A 15,094-nucleotide genomic window follows, 5' to 3' on the forward strand; every position below is an offset into this window, starting at 1 on the left:
GTAAAATATATATGTATGAACTTAGTTGCGAATTATGACTGTCTGATCGCATCGTTTGTGACTCGAGTTCATTCGACTTGTAAAATCAGCAACTTTTGTTTATCAACAAAATGAGAAAGCACATAAACAAACAAACCAAGTAAGGATGAAACTGTCTTCGGCACAGCTGAAGACCTTACACCTTTCATGAACACAGCTGAACAATATTCTGATGATATTTTTAAAATTCATAAAATCTGAATAATCAGTTTTGTGGGACATATATATGTATATTGCACTAGCAGACCGACTGCCTTACACCAAAAAAATCTGGGTGTGACGTTCGATCAGAATCTACATTTTGGAGAGTATGCATCCGCAATGTCCCCAAACCGCAGAGCCGTAAAAAATTAAACCTTCTGGCGGGAGCACTTGGGGTAAATATAAAGAGACGTTCATTACCACTTACAAAGCAATGGGCCAGCAGCTTGCATGCCCAAAGTCCTCGATATGGTCGCCGAGCCTCAAGGTTACTCACTACAGAACCGCTACGGACTGTCTTCTTATGTCCCCAGAACACCACCTTCACAATGAGGCGAGAGTACTCCCCATTAGGGAGAAAGTTGAAATGCTGAACAAACAGAGTCTGTTGAATACCCAGAATACTGAGCATCCCAAGAGACGTCTGATTGCAGAGGCCCCGCCTTCCACTTAAATACTTAAATACCCCGAACTCGCAGAAAAGGAAAGCAATATCCATAGGGAGACACGCGTCACTCTAGCTCAACTTCGATCTGGATACTATAACAAGATAAACTCTTACATATACAGAATCAACGCGGACTTACATAACGTATGTCCTGATTGCAACATGTCTCCCTAAGATACCAACCATCTTTTCAATTGAAATGTGGAGCCAACGCCTCTAACACACCTCTCTCTCTCCGGTCCACCTCTGTCAAAACTACAGGTTTCATTGGACTAATGCTGAAGGATATTGATGAAAATTTGTGAGTGGTCGCACCTATTGTATGCAACAACAGCAATGTTGTTCTATCCGAACTTTCCTCTAGCTGTATAACAGTTAGGGAGTTTACACCTTTCATTCACTCCTCTGCATCACCTTCTTCCTTTCCGTCCTTCCAATCTCTCTAATTTCTCTATAATTCCCTCTTCTTCTCCCTCCGTCACTCCCTCTATCCGTTTCTCTCTTTCTTCGTCTAACTCTATCTCTTTCTCAGTCTCTTTCTCCTTCCTAGTATTTTTTCTATTTAGTTTTTTTTGTGCATCCCATATTCCCAGTCCATATTCCCAGTTGTATGTATTTTTGAATGCTGTTTCCCTAAAGATTAAAAACAAAAAATTTTGTCTAAAAAAATTTAAGGGTGGTGTATGATGATTAGGTGTATGATAAATATATGTTGAACGATTCTCAGACCTACTCAATTTGCTCACATAATTTGATGAGAATCAGTTGAGCTGTTTCGAAGGAGTTCAACTACATACACAGTGACACGAGAATTTTATATACAAGGTATATGATCAACTGACGATTTTTTCGTATGTAAGCATTATGTGAAATTATAAACTTCTGGCCAAAATGAGGAAGTAATTAAGAAAACCTTTTAAAAAATCGGGTGTAAAGGAGAAATAGGCTTTAGTGGTCCAACCCGGTCGGTTCTTATAAATTATTGTTCGGAATTCCAAATATACCGGTTCACCAAGTTTCATCAAGATATCCCAAAAATTGAGCGGCTAATTTGAGTTCAAACAGACAGACAAACGGGTATGTCTAAATCATCTTAGCTCATCATACTGAGCATTTCGGTACACTTATTTTTGGACTTATCTGTTCTCTTTAAGGACTTACAACTTTGAGATTCATGCCAAACTTGTTGACCTACTGACGAGTTGACCTATATTTCTACCTAAATAGAGAAACAACCTTAATTACTGGAAACTGTCGGCAAGCCAGACCAAATTAAATGTTTAGAGTTTTGATGAGAATACTTTTCAATCTTAATATAAATGTCAATTTTCGAAAACTAAATAAACTCTGTTTTTTTCATTTAATTTAGATTTCAATTTCTATATGCAAATAACACGCGCTTGTCAATTTCTTAGAGCCACCATATGGACCAGAGCACAATGGTTTACCTGCGGTTGATCCGATCGATTAATGAATGGTGTAGTGATGATTTCAAATAGTTTCGGGTTGACTCTGGCGGCATAAACTTTGGATCCTTAGCTTCAAGTGTAGATCACAAGCAGCACATATGTATTTTTCAGGGCCCTCTCCAATGTCCTGAAATTAGCTATTGGGGCATACCCAAAGTTAGCCCCCTCATCGTGCTCAACTTGAGATGGTGACCAACGAACCTCTCCATGTACTCCACAACGAACATACGAAAAAAAGCCTTTTAAGCTATACGGACTGCAATTTCTTGTATTGCTATCTAGAAATGCTTTCCCTCCCTTTACTCGTGTTAAAGCATGTATTTATGAGTTAATTGCAACAATATTTAATTGCCAATTAACACACAGTTTTGACAGTTTTTTTTTAATTCTTTCATTACTGGAGAGTTCGAGTGGAGTATTAGTTAAGGTGCCTAAAATTGAGGCGAACTCGTACCCAGCCTTAATATACCATTCATGAAAGGTATAAAATTTATGTGGTATATATGTACATATACACCTGCATGTACACAATTTTTTAGAGGTGTTACGACGCTTCGATTCCTGCTTGCGTAGCTTCAGTTTCAACTTATTCTAACTTTTTTCCCTTTTTTGTATAAAAATGTATTTAGATAGAACTAAATTTTTTCATATGTGTTAAAGAAAACTAATCAAATCAGACGTTTCAAATATATATTATGCCAATATTAAAACTCCTTCTTTCAAGCTGTCTCACGTACCCCAACTCTTTAGTTTTTCTAATATGAAAATATAAAACGTCCAATAAAACTCAAATGAAAACAGTATAGGCTCAAATATCAAATTCAATAACTGTAACCATTATAGCTTTAAGTAAAGAGTTAGTATTAAGTTCCGATTTCAATAAATCAAATTTAAAACAACCGATTTCGTTTTCTTTAAACTCTCTTCCGAAGCATCCATAATGCTTTTGTGCGCTTGCATATAAAAACAAAAGGCAAAAATTTGCAAAATATAAGAACGCTAGACTCAGTCAAATAAGTTAAAAAATGCTCAATAAACACAAACTAGTATGCCCATGTGTATATGTACTTGCTTTATTATAAATATTTCGCGCTTGATTGCAATTTTTCATTGCACTACTTAATTTGCTGATTTCTTGAGTAGCGGCAACTCAAATTTCTGCCATTTAAACAGAACGAAATCGAAATCTGTATTAGCTAATGCAATTTTAGGATGTACATTTAAAGTACGTGTAGCTGGGAAAGGGTTCTAGGAAAAGGGGCTAAGGCCCCCAAGACACCAAAAGACTTTACCGGAATCCATGATAAATTTTGTGCAATGATTTGCGAGTTTCAATCTAGAAATTTCACCTATAGCTAATGTAAACCTCCTTTCAGAAACAAAAATGTAAATCAAAATTCATCAACATTATATCTGTAGTGAGGAAATTATTTTCCACTGAGTGGTGATCAAAATCCAGGCTAATATTAATTTACATAAATGTATCAGGTCAAGAAATTCAACCTTTCCGCTCCTCTCCTTTCGTTTAGGTTGGAGACAGTTTGGAAGCGAGAAGCGTTGCTATAATATAAAGATTTTAAGCTATGAAAATTATTTATTATTAAAAATTTTAAAAGATGTCAGGATGCTAGAAAGGTTTGAAGCTTGTAAAATATAAAAAAATAAAAATTGTCTCACCTAGCGTAGCTTATAGGGAGCACTCTGTTGTCAGCCATACTTTCGTTTGCTTTCCATTCCATTCCTTTCCTTTTCTTAATTTTCTTTCCTTTCTCTTCCTTCTCTTTCCCTTCCTTTCACTCCCATTTTCCTTCTGTTCACTTCCATTTTCTTATGTTTCCTTTCTTTTCTTTTCCCCTTCTCTGTCCTTTATTTTGTTTTATTTGATTTCATTTTATTTTCTTTTATTTCATTTTGATTTATTTTATTTTACTGTATTTTGTTTTATTTTTATTTATTTTATTTTATATTATTTTATGTTGTTTTATTTTATTTTATTTTATTTTATTTAAATTTTTTTATTTTATTGTATTAAATAACAAAGTAGTCCACAAAATTTTCGCAACCAACAAAACGGCTAAATAATAATACCCACTTGCATTTTCTCGTTTGTGTTTGTAAACACTTTGATTATCAGAAAAAAAAATTACACATTCACTCATATTAGCTGACTCTCGCGCTATTCTTCCAACAAAATCACTATACATACTAGGGTGGGTTCATTTGTATGGACGCAAGTTAACCGATATCGCGCCGTCAATTTTTCAATAGGATTTGGGCTCAGGAAAAAAAGTTCCACTACGCATACCCTCCTAATCCTTGATGAGGGTTAGTTTGACGTGGCGCTGATCTAGGAGCCGTGGATCTCATCGGGAGGAAAGGTTTCTGGACTTAGCGTGCTCGGATTTGGCGTTTACTACGCGCAAACGGAAAGACGGGTGCGAGCTGCAGTAATGATAAGGAAACAGCTGCACTCATATATGCTTCCTAATTACACTACTGAGGACCTCGTAGTGGGGGCCGTTGAGCAAAGAAATAAGCAGGCTTTTATCCTGGCATCCTGCTACATGACCCAGCGTTCCACCGATGGAATGCAAGAGGCTAGTACAGGACTAAGGCGGTTGGTCATAGGCGCGGATGCAAATGCGCACCACAATGCGTGGGGAGGAGCAGATACGAACGAGAGAGGCGAATCTCTGTTTTGTTACATCCTGCACACCAATTTGCAGTTGGCCAACAGGGGAAATGTCCCTACATACATTGGGCCAATATCCAGCAATGTTTTGGATGTTACATTGAGCTCCGAACGTGATATATCAAGGTATGATTGGATGGTTCTTGATAGACCATCCTTCACCGACAATGCGTATATCAGCTTCAGCATCCCCCTAAAGAGGGTTGAGAAGGGAGGAACCTTTAGACACCCTAGTTCGACGAACTATACTAAATTCCAGAAACAGGTAGAAACAAAACTGGGACAATCCAAGGAGTTTGCCAATGTGGAGGAACTGGAGGAGTCGAATGAATTCCTAACAAGGACGCTTATGACTGCGTATAACAAAGCTTGCCTTCTAAGAAGATTCAAAAGCAAAGCCGCCATGGTGGAGCAATGAGCTGAGTATTCTAAGAAGACAGGTAAAAGAAATCTTTAAGTTAGCAAAGACCGCGGAAAGCGAAGCGTGTCGGGACGAGTACAGGGATCTACTGAGGATCTACAAACGTGAAATTTCCAGGGCGAAGAGAACCTCATGAAAGAGTTTCTGTACGGACATAGAGTGCTCCAGCGAAACAGCACGGTTGAGAAAATTCCTAGCAAGGGGAAACATAGTCCAGGGACTAAAAAATAAAGATAACGGGTAATGGTCACGTAATAGTGAGGAATCTCTTGAGGTGCTTCTCGATACACATTTCCCCTCGGTAGATGGTTCGGAAGAGCCAGCAGACAGCACTCACACTTCGATCACGGAGCGGGTAGTGCCGGGCTTGGTGACTAATACCAAGATCGAATGGGCAGTGAAGACGTTTTCAAAGTTTAAATCGCAGGGCCCAGATGGTATATTCCCGGTCATGCTACAAGTTTCAAGTAGCGCGGTCGTGGAATGGTTTAAATTAATATTCGGTGGGTGCATAAGACTGAACCATGTACCGCACTCTTGGAGAACTGCTCGTGATGCTTTCATACCAAAGGCGGGGAAGATCGGTCACGTGTATCCCAAAGACTATAGACCCATTAGCTTAACATCACCTCTGCTCAAAACCTTTGAGAGGCTGATAGATATGTACATAAAGTCCAACGTGGGTGAAAAGCTGCTATCCACAACACAACATGCGTACACCAAAGGCAAGTCGGTGGACACCGGATTGCATAGGGTGGTAATAAGCATAGAGAAAGCCCTGGTATATAAGGAATATGCTCTAAGAGTCTTCTTAGACATTGCCGGGGCTTTCAGTAATGTTTCTAAATGGGCGATTATGGATGGTCTTAATTACGTTAAAGTGCATACAGCCTTAACGAGATGGATCGGCTGCATGTTAAATTGCAGGAAGATTACATCACAATGGGGATTTTACGAGGCCACGAAATCAGGGGACAGGGGCACGCCGCAGGGAGGGATGATATCACCTCTGCTGTGGACGCTGGTCATCAACCAACTGCTCAGGCGATTCGATGAGGGGCCCGTAAAACTTACGGTTTACGCAGATGTAGTTGGGATATTCATACCTTGGCAGCAAATGTCGGGTTGAAAGTCAACGCGGAGAAGACGGATATGGTCATGTTTACAAAGAGGTACAAGAAGGCTTCAAATGCACTTTATGCATGTAAAAGAATGCAGACTATCAATGCTTAGCATTACGGGAGCCCTGAAAAATACCCCGACAGCTGCACTGTATGACATTCTCACATTCCATCTGTAGAACTAGTAGCAAAGAACATAGCGTAAACAACTGCAACCAGGCTCGGTGCCTCGAGGCAGCTTGAGCGCCGACCATACGATCATAGTGGTATAGCGTCATCAATCACAAGACGAACAGACTACCTGATTCCCTATCTGCGCTTCGAGGGCGATCTTAAGCCCACAAAGAGGTGGACGGTTGGCGGAAGGGTGCTCAAATGGCGGACGAAGCGATACATGTGTACACAGATTGGTCCAATGTTGTGGAAAGAGTGGGGTCTGGGGTATACTGAGCTGATCCGGAAATAAATAGATCCTACAGGCTGCCGGATTCCTGTAGCGTTTTCCAAGCGGAAATAGTAGCCGTATCCAAAGCGGTAGAAAACCTGGAAGAGAATAGCTTAAGCTGCAACCGTGTTAACTTTTATATTAACAATCAAGCAGCAATTAAGGCAATAATCTCGCATAGCACAGCATCTAAATGCGTGTTAGAGTGTAAGCAGTACCTGGAGAGAATCGGGACAGGGAGAAGCATATATCTATATTGGGTCCCAGGGCATATGAGAATAGATGGGAATGAAAAGCGGATGAATTAGCTAAAAAGGGTGCATCCCTTGAGGCTTGCTCCGTAGACGTCCCAATTAAATTGGAAGAGATTAAACGAAGGTGAGACGTGCACATGATCGACCAAGCGTGAAAGCGGTGGGTTCAAGCGCGGGACTGTAAAGTGTCGAAGATTATGTGTAGGTCTTACAACGTTAGACTAACAAAGTTGCTTCTATCATTAAAAAGAGAGGACCGTATTATCATGACGGGTATTCTGATTGGATACTACCTCAGGCGTCACATGCCTTTAAACTAGACTTGGTCAGTGATAGGAGATGTAGGAAGTGCGGGTTGGAGGAGGAAACGATCGAGCATGTTCTGTGCTCGTGCCCTCCACTTGCCAGGCTAAGACTCCAGCTATTAGGAGTGATACAGCTGTCTAGAAGCAGCAAGTGGCTTAAGTCCTAGGAAGCTTCTAGTATTTGCCAAGAGGACGAAGTTATGTTATAACATACATAGGTCCTGGTTTTTGATAGAGTTTTTCAGTTTGGTCATAAAAACAAACTTCTGGTAACACTACGGACTCATTCAGTCTATGTGAGGTCCTCATGGACCGGCCAGTTCAACCTAACCTAACCTATCGCATACCCAAAAAAATAATTTTCGAGCCTGCTAAATTTATTTTTTTGACTTTTTTCGACTTTGATTTTTTCTTGACCTACTAGAAAATTTTCATATGTAAAAAATATTTTTTTTTTTTTTTCAAAAAACTGTTATCGCCAACGTTTTTAGCGGACATTTTTGGATCGGCTCTTTTTCGGATTTCAAGCTCTTTCTGCAACCTTTATATTTTTTTGATTGGTTTAGAGGTTTGCGCATCCAAATTGTATAGATATTCCAATATTTGTGGGAGGAAAATAAGGGACACCCTAGTGTACATATTTGCAGAAATGCTTATCTTTTTTAGTACATATCTCAAATCATCGTGTTACAATTATAGCAAGCACTGCATATTATACTGAATGTGGATACATATAATGTATATATATACCTACATACGTATTATCTACGTATCATCCAAAAAGTACGTTTTATACTCAGCGTGCTTTGCACACAGAGTATATTAACTTTGATTGGATAACGGTGGGTTGTACAGGTATAAAGGAATCGAGATATATATAGATTTCCATATATCAAAATCATCAGCATCGAAAAAAAATTTGATTTAGCCATGTCCGTCCGTCCGTTAACACGATAACTTGAGTAAATATTGAGATATCTTCACCAAATTTGGTACACGAGCTTACCTTGATCCAGAATAGATTAGTATGGAAAATGAGCGAAATCGGATAATAACCACGCCCACTTTTTATATATATAACATTTTGCAAAACACCAAAAACCTAATTATTTAGTAAATGATGCACCTAGAATGTTGGAATTTGAGATGTGGACTGATATTGAGACTCTTGATAAAAATTTGAAAAAATTTTTTAAGATGGGCGTGGCACCGCCCACTTGTGATAAAATCAATTTTACAAATATTATTAATCATAAATCAAAAATCGTTAACCCATCGTAATAAAATTCGGCAGATAGGGAATGCTTTGAAGAAAGATTTACGAAATCGGTAAGGACCACGCCCACATTTATATAAAAGATTTTTAAAAGGGTCGTGGAAGAATAAAATAAGCTATATCTTTGCAAAGAGGAACTTTATATCAATGATATTTCATTTCCTAAGTGGATTTATAACAATAAATAGGGAAAACTTCAAATTTGAAAAAATGGGCGTGGCAACGCTCCTTTATGACTAAGCAATTTTCTATGTTTCGGGAGCCATAACTCGAAGAAAAATTAACGGATCGTAATAAAATGGGGTACACAAATTGTCCCTATAGCAGTAAATATTTCTAGAAAAAATGGACGAGATCAGTTAAAGACCACGCCCACTTTATATAAAACGATTTTTAAAATGGACGTAGACGAAAATAATAAGCTATATCTTAGCGAAAAAGAGCTTTGTATCAATAGAATTTTACTTTCTAAATTGAATTATAACGTTAAATTGGAAAACACTAAAATGCTTGAAAATGGAAGTGGCACTCGAAGAAAAATTTACATATAGTAATAAAATTTGGTACACAAATTTTCTCTATAGCAGAAAATATTTCTAGTAAAAATGGACGAGATTGGTTAAAGACCAGGACAAATTAGATATAAACAAGTTTAAAAGGGTCGTAGACTAGAATAATAAGCTACAACTTAGCAAAAAATAGTTTTGAATCAATGATATTTCACTTTCCAAGTTTTATTGTAAGAGGAACATCTTTTTAACGGGCGGTGCCACGTGTTATGTAGAAAAGTAATTTATCTGAAATCAAATGTGCAACTGAAGCTCACGCTGAGTATATTAATGGTCGGTTACACCCGAACTTAGACACCTTTACTTGTTATATTAGTCATTGATTCAATAAAACAATAGATTTTTCGAGTTTGAGTACTCAAGCACAACATATCCGGACATACCACATACATATGTATACATATCGCTCATTTGCTGCAACGTCGTCATAACTCAAAAAACATGACTTTTGAGTTAATAACACATAAACGTACCCAATATCATGACCTATGTTGTATAAAAAAATCTTGGTGATCAGTTAAAAATTTAGCACGTGGTATAAAAATGAAAATATGCCTTTATATGCGCAATATATGGAAGTTAAAATCTTTGAATGGCTCTCCTGGAAAATTGTGTTTTTTGAGTTATGACGACGTTGCAGCAAATGAGCGATATACAAATTATATAAAATGCATTTTGCTGATCCCCTTCTAAACTTAGCTATCTTTGAAACCTTATTTTTTGGAAGCTTTATTATTATTATATTTATTGGGCCTTGAAGCACTGCGACCTTTGTGCAGATGTATTGTGCATGACCTTTCAGCCTAATTTTGTATGTGGAGGCTTTTGATGTATCTAAGTACCTCTTCAGGCTTTTTACTCCATATCACATTGGGATTAAGAGTCATACCACCTAGATGGGAGAGTCTCTGCCTTGCCAGAGCCACGCATTCGCAGAGAATGTGAACCGGCGTTTCATCCTCCAGCTCACAGAAACGACAAATTTGAGTGTCGGATATATTTAACTTACTTAGGTGATATCGCAGACCAGAGTGTATCGCATAGTACCCAGTGAGAGTTCTTAGGTCCTCCCTGTTTAGATTAATGAGTTTGATTGATACTTTCGTTGCCGGAAGTATAAACAGGTTGGTCTGTCTGGGCAGCCAATCCAGTGACGTCAGAATTGTTTATTTTCCCAGTTACTAATGGTTTCCTTGGCGTTTGCTTTTGTGAGTCCACAGAAGGGCTCTGGACCATAGAATGCTGCTATAGCACCCTGCTTTGCTAGATAATCTGCATGTTCATTACCTTCATGTCCCTGATATCCGGGAACCCATCTTATAAAAAACCTTGTTTTTGGCTCCCAGGTCATTAAGGTTTCAGTGCAGTAATCCACTAGCTTAGATGTAACTGTGTAGCATTGCAAGGCAAGCAGCGCCGCCTGGCTGTCCGACATAATTTAGATGCTCTTCGAGGTTGAGCCTCTCCGCAGACATTCTCTACCGCAGACTTCTATTGCATGGATTCCTCCATGAAATATGGTGGGGTAGCATCCCATCGATTTCTTGAAGTTCGACCCATAGATGCCAGCTCCCTTTCTTCCGTCATCGATCCATCGGTTTTGAAAGCTTAACCAACTATTGGATTCCTAGACTCAGTAACGATTGCTCTAAATTATCTAATTGCTTACTTAATTGACATTTAAACCTTTAAACGGTTTCGATTGTCCAATTTGGCATTCCACACCAAGAAAACATAGATAATAACAAATTATTGATTCACAAACCCTTAATTCTTCTAAGAGGTTTAGACATTGCGACTCTCTATCGTGCAATATATTTAATTACTAGAAGACCCGGCAGACGTTGTCCTGCCCTAAATTTGGCCAATCTGCATACATTTTAATAAGCTTTTCCCGTCTGACCACATTTTGGCCTATATCCCGAGACCATAGTCACCCAGGGGTATGAAAATTACCCTCTAATAAAGCACTCATCAACAGCTTACATTTGATATCCACATTTTATAAACACATTTTAGGGGTACCCGGGTCCTCGTTTTCGCCTATATCTCAAGACCCTAGTCACCCAGGGGTATGAAAATTACCCTCTACTAAAGCACTCATCAACAGCTTTAATCTGATATCAATATTCTATAAACAGATTCTAGGGGTACCCGGGTCCACTTTTTGGCCTATATCTCCAGACCCTAGTCACCCAGGGGTATGAAAATTACCTTCTACTAAAGCACTCACCAACAGCTTTTATTTGATATCCATATTCTATAAACACACCCTAGCTCTATAGCTCTAGCTATAAACACATATAGCTCGAGACCCTAGTCACCCAAGGGTATGAAAATTACCCTCTACTAAAGCACTCATCAACAGCTTTAATCTGATATCAATATTCTATAAACAGATTCTAGGGGTACCCGGGTCCACTTTTTGGCCTATATCTCCAGACCCTAGTCACCCAGGGATATGAAAATTACCCTCTAATAAAGCACTCATCAACAGCTTTCATTTGATATCCACATTCTATAAACACATTCTAGGGGTACCGGGGTCCACGTTTTGGCCTATATCTCGAGACCCTAGTTACCCAGGGGTATGAGAATTACCCTCTACTAAAGCATTTATCAACAGCTTTAATCTGATATCAATATTCTATAAACAGATTATAGGGGTACCCGGGTCCACTTTTTGGCCTATAGATCGAGACCCTAGTCACCCAGGGGTATGAAAATTACCCCCTACTAAAGCACTCGTCAACAGCTTTCATCTGATAGCCATATTCTATACACACATTCTAGGGGTACCCAGGTCCACGTTTTGGCCTATATCTCGAGACCCGAGTCACCCAGGGTATGAAAATTACCCTTTACTAAAGCACTCATTAAGAGCTTTCATTTGATATGCATATTCTAGGGGTACCCGGATCCACGTTTTGGCCTATATCTCGGGAACCTAGTCACCCAGGGGTATGAAAATTACCCTCTACTAAAGCACTCACCAACAGCTTTTATTTGATATCCATATTCTATAAACACACCCTAGGGGTACCCGGGTCCACGTTTTGGCCTATATCTCGAGACCCTAGTCACCCAGGGGTATGAAAATTACCCTCTACTAAAGCACTCATCAACAGCTTTTATTTGATATCCATATTCTATAAACACACCCTAGGGGTACCCGGGTCCACGTTTTGGCCTATATCTCGAGACCCTAGTCACCCAGGGGTATGAAAATTACCCTCTACTAAAGCACTCACCAACAGCTTTTATTTGATATCCATATTCTATAAACACACTCTAGGGGTACCCGGGTCCACGTTTTGGCCTATATCTCGAGCAAATATGCTGTTTTGAGTATTTTCCCGGCAAGTATTAGAATTTTTCCCACCTTTTAAACCTTCCCTAGACCTCCGCGAATAATTCAAGACCAAGATAAGATAAATCCGTTCAGCCGTTCTCGAGTTTTAGCGAGACTAACGAACAACAATTCATTTTTATATATATAGATATGCTAGAAAAATTTAGTAATTTAAAAATGCCATTGTGGTTATGAACTCTAAGCATGTACAAATAGAGATGCTTCAAATATAACGTGAGTTATAGGTTTTTATTGTGTTTTGAATCACATGGTAAGCATTCTCAATTTCTTTTTCAGTGATACACTCTACTGCCCAGATACGCTCCTGCAACACAAGCTTTAAACTTGTCGTTGAACTCCTTTGTTGTTCTAGAAAATTAGAAGCTGGAAAGGATGAGCATTCATTTATTTTCTAAGACCTAGAAGGTTCATCCTTTCTCCCTTACCTAAAATTATGGGCCAACCGCCGTCGCACTGTGAACGCAAATTGAACATTTTGTTTCATTCATCTTTGCAGGTTGTTGCTGTTGTTGTTCCTTTAACGAGAAAGAATCGGTATTGATAGACCTTTTGTCAGATATAAATCCGGTACGTTTCGGCAAATGTACTTGTACTATTAAGGTACCAGCTCGACTATTACGATTTTATATGACTACGTTGAACCTTCTAGGTCTTCGTTTCTGCAGTTAATCATTTTTAAACCAATTTGGAGATGTTTTCTTTTAATAGCAAGATTTTGAGCTTTACAAGAGAACTGTTTGAATGTTTTATTATTATTATTATTTTTTTTTTTTGATACATAAATTTGTGTTCATAGTTCAAAGAAATGGAAAAAATATTAACAAATTTTTTCTGACAAGGGCCTGGTCGAAACCATGATACAAAAAATGGAGGTAGTTCCATTTAGTGTGACATTAGCCACTTGACTTTTGCGGGGTCAATGGCAATATCACTAAAAACAAGCTACCAGATTGAAAAATGTTGCGAATTTTTCTAATTTTGATGTATTTCATTTTATCGAAGACGACTAAATTACTTTCATAGTTATCTAATATATAAAATACTTCTGTCACGGTGTTAGAGGCTTAACTCCTCCGAAACGGCTGAACCGATTCTCATGAAATTTTGTGAGCATATTGGGCAGGTCTGAGAATCGGCCAACGTCTACCTTTTTTTTCGCTACGTGCCTAGGGTCTTGAGATCAAAACGTGGACCCGGGTACCCCTAGAATGTGTTTATACAATATGGATATTAAATGAAAGCTGTTGATGAGTGTGGCTAACGCCAATAATGATCACTGCAAAAATGCTCCTTCAACAGCTGTGGATGGAAGGAACCGATTGGGATGAAGACGTCAAACCCGGTGCACTTCACAAATGGACAGCGGTGCGCAACAATCTCCCCGCAATCAATCAAATTACCATACCCCGATGGGTCCGATTCTCCCCAAACCAGCACGTGCAACTGCACGGATTCTCAGACGCTTCGGAAAAAGCATACTGTGCCTGTGTATATCTCCGCGTTCAGCAAAATGAAACCTCCTTCTCGTCCCACCTACTCGTAGCGAAGAGTAAAGTAGCACCCCTGCAAACTGTCAGCCTCCCACGACTCGAGCACTGCGGAGCCGTATTACTCTAAAAGCTGGTCAAGCAAATTCGGTCGGAACTACAATTACAGTCAGGCGAACTCTTTCTCTGGTCAGACTCCTCTATTGTGTTAGCTTGGCTAGAGAAACCGCCTCACACCTGGAAAACTTACGTGGCCAACAGGATCTCTCTCACTCTCGATCATGTGAGCAACGCTACCTGGCGACATGTTGCGAGTGGCGATAACCCCGCCGACCTCGGTACCCGTGGTTGTAATCCACAAGAACTCTCGATGTCCGATTTATGTTGGAAAGGCCCGGAATGGCTACAAAAACTCCCTTCATTGTGGCCGAAAACATTGTCAATTCATCCTTCTCCACCTGAACAGCGCCGCGTTCAATCATTTCATACCGTAGAATATGTTGATCCTCTCGAACGCTTTTCTTCCCCCCCTAGAGCACTTCGCGTTATGGCATACGTGTACAGATTTATTAACAATTCGAGGAAACGGGAAATTCCTTCGTCCCTGAAATTGACTCATAGCGAAGTAAAGCAAGTGAAAATGCGTCTTATCACGACAAGCATCAACCCCCGTCAGTAACAAGAGCTCCTTGCTCACCTTAAACCCGATGTTGGATCGATTTGGAGTCATGCGATTCGATGGCCGTCTATCCCGAGCTGACCTCAGTCGTAATGAACGATTCCCTATTATTCTCCCAGAGAACTCAAAATTCTGTTCACTGCTGCTCACTTTTCTCCATCAAGAAATGCTGCATGCTGAAAAGCAGTTAATGGTTCGGATGGTACAACAAGAATATTTTATTCCCCGGTTGAAACAAAAGCTAAAGAAATGCATATTGCAGTGTAAGACGTGCACCATTTACAAACAAAAAATGCGCACCCAGATTATGGCCGC

At 39.3% G+C, this 15,094-nt stretch overlaps 1 protein-coding gene across 12 annotated transcripts in view; it reads right to left on the bottom strand.

Annotated features, from left to right (window-relative positions):
* Window positions 1–15,094, bottom strand: part of LOC137250551 (uncharacterized) — a 119,332-nt gene that overhangs the window by 48,630 nt on the left and 55,608 nt on the right. The window contains exon 1 of one of the 12 annotated variants that reach the window (XM_067783557.1): window positions 3,835–4,086. The exons of the other annotated variants lie outside the window; for them this stretch is intronic. The gene's annotated coding sequence lies outside the window, so the exon portion shown is untranslated. Of the gene's footprint in view, window positions 1–3,834; window positions 4,087–15,094 lie in introns of those variants that run through there. 12 annotated transcript variants of the gene reach the window in all.

Source organism: Eurosta solidaginis, chromosome 4 (assembly GCF_040869045.1).
Source record: "Eurosta solidaginis isolate ZX-2024a chromosome 4, ASM4086904v1, whole genome shotgun sequence".
Taxonomy (NCBI): domain Eukaryota; kingdom Metazoa; phylum Arthropoda; class Insecta; order Diptera; family Tephritidae; genus Eurosta; species Eurosta solidaginis.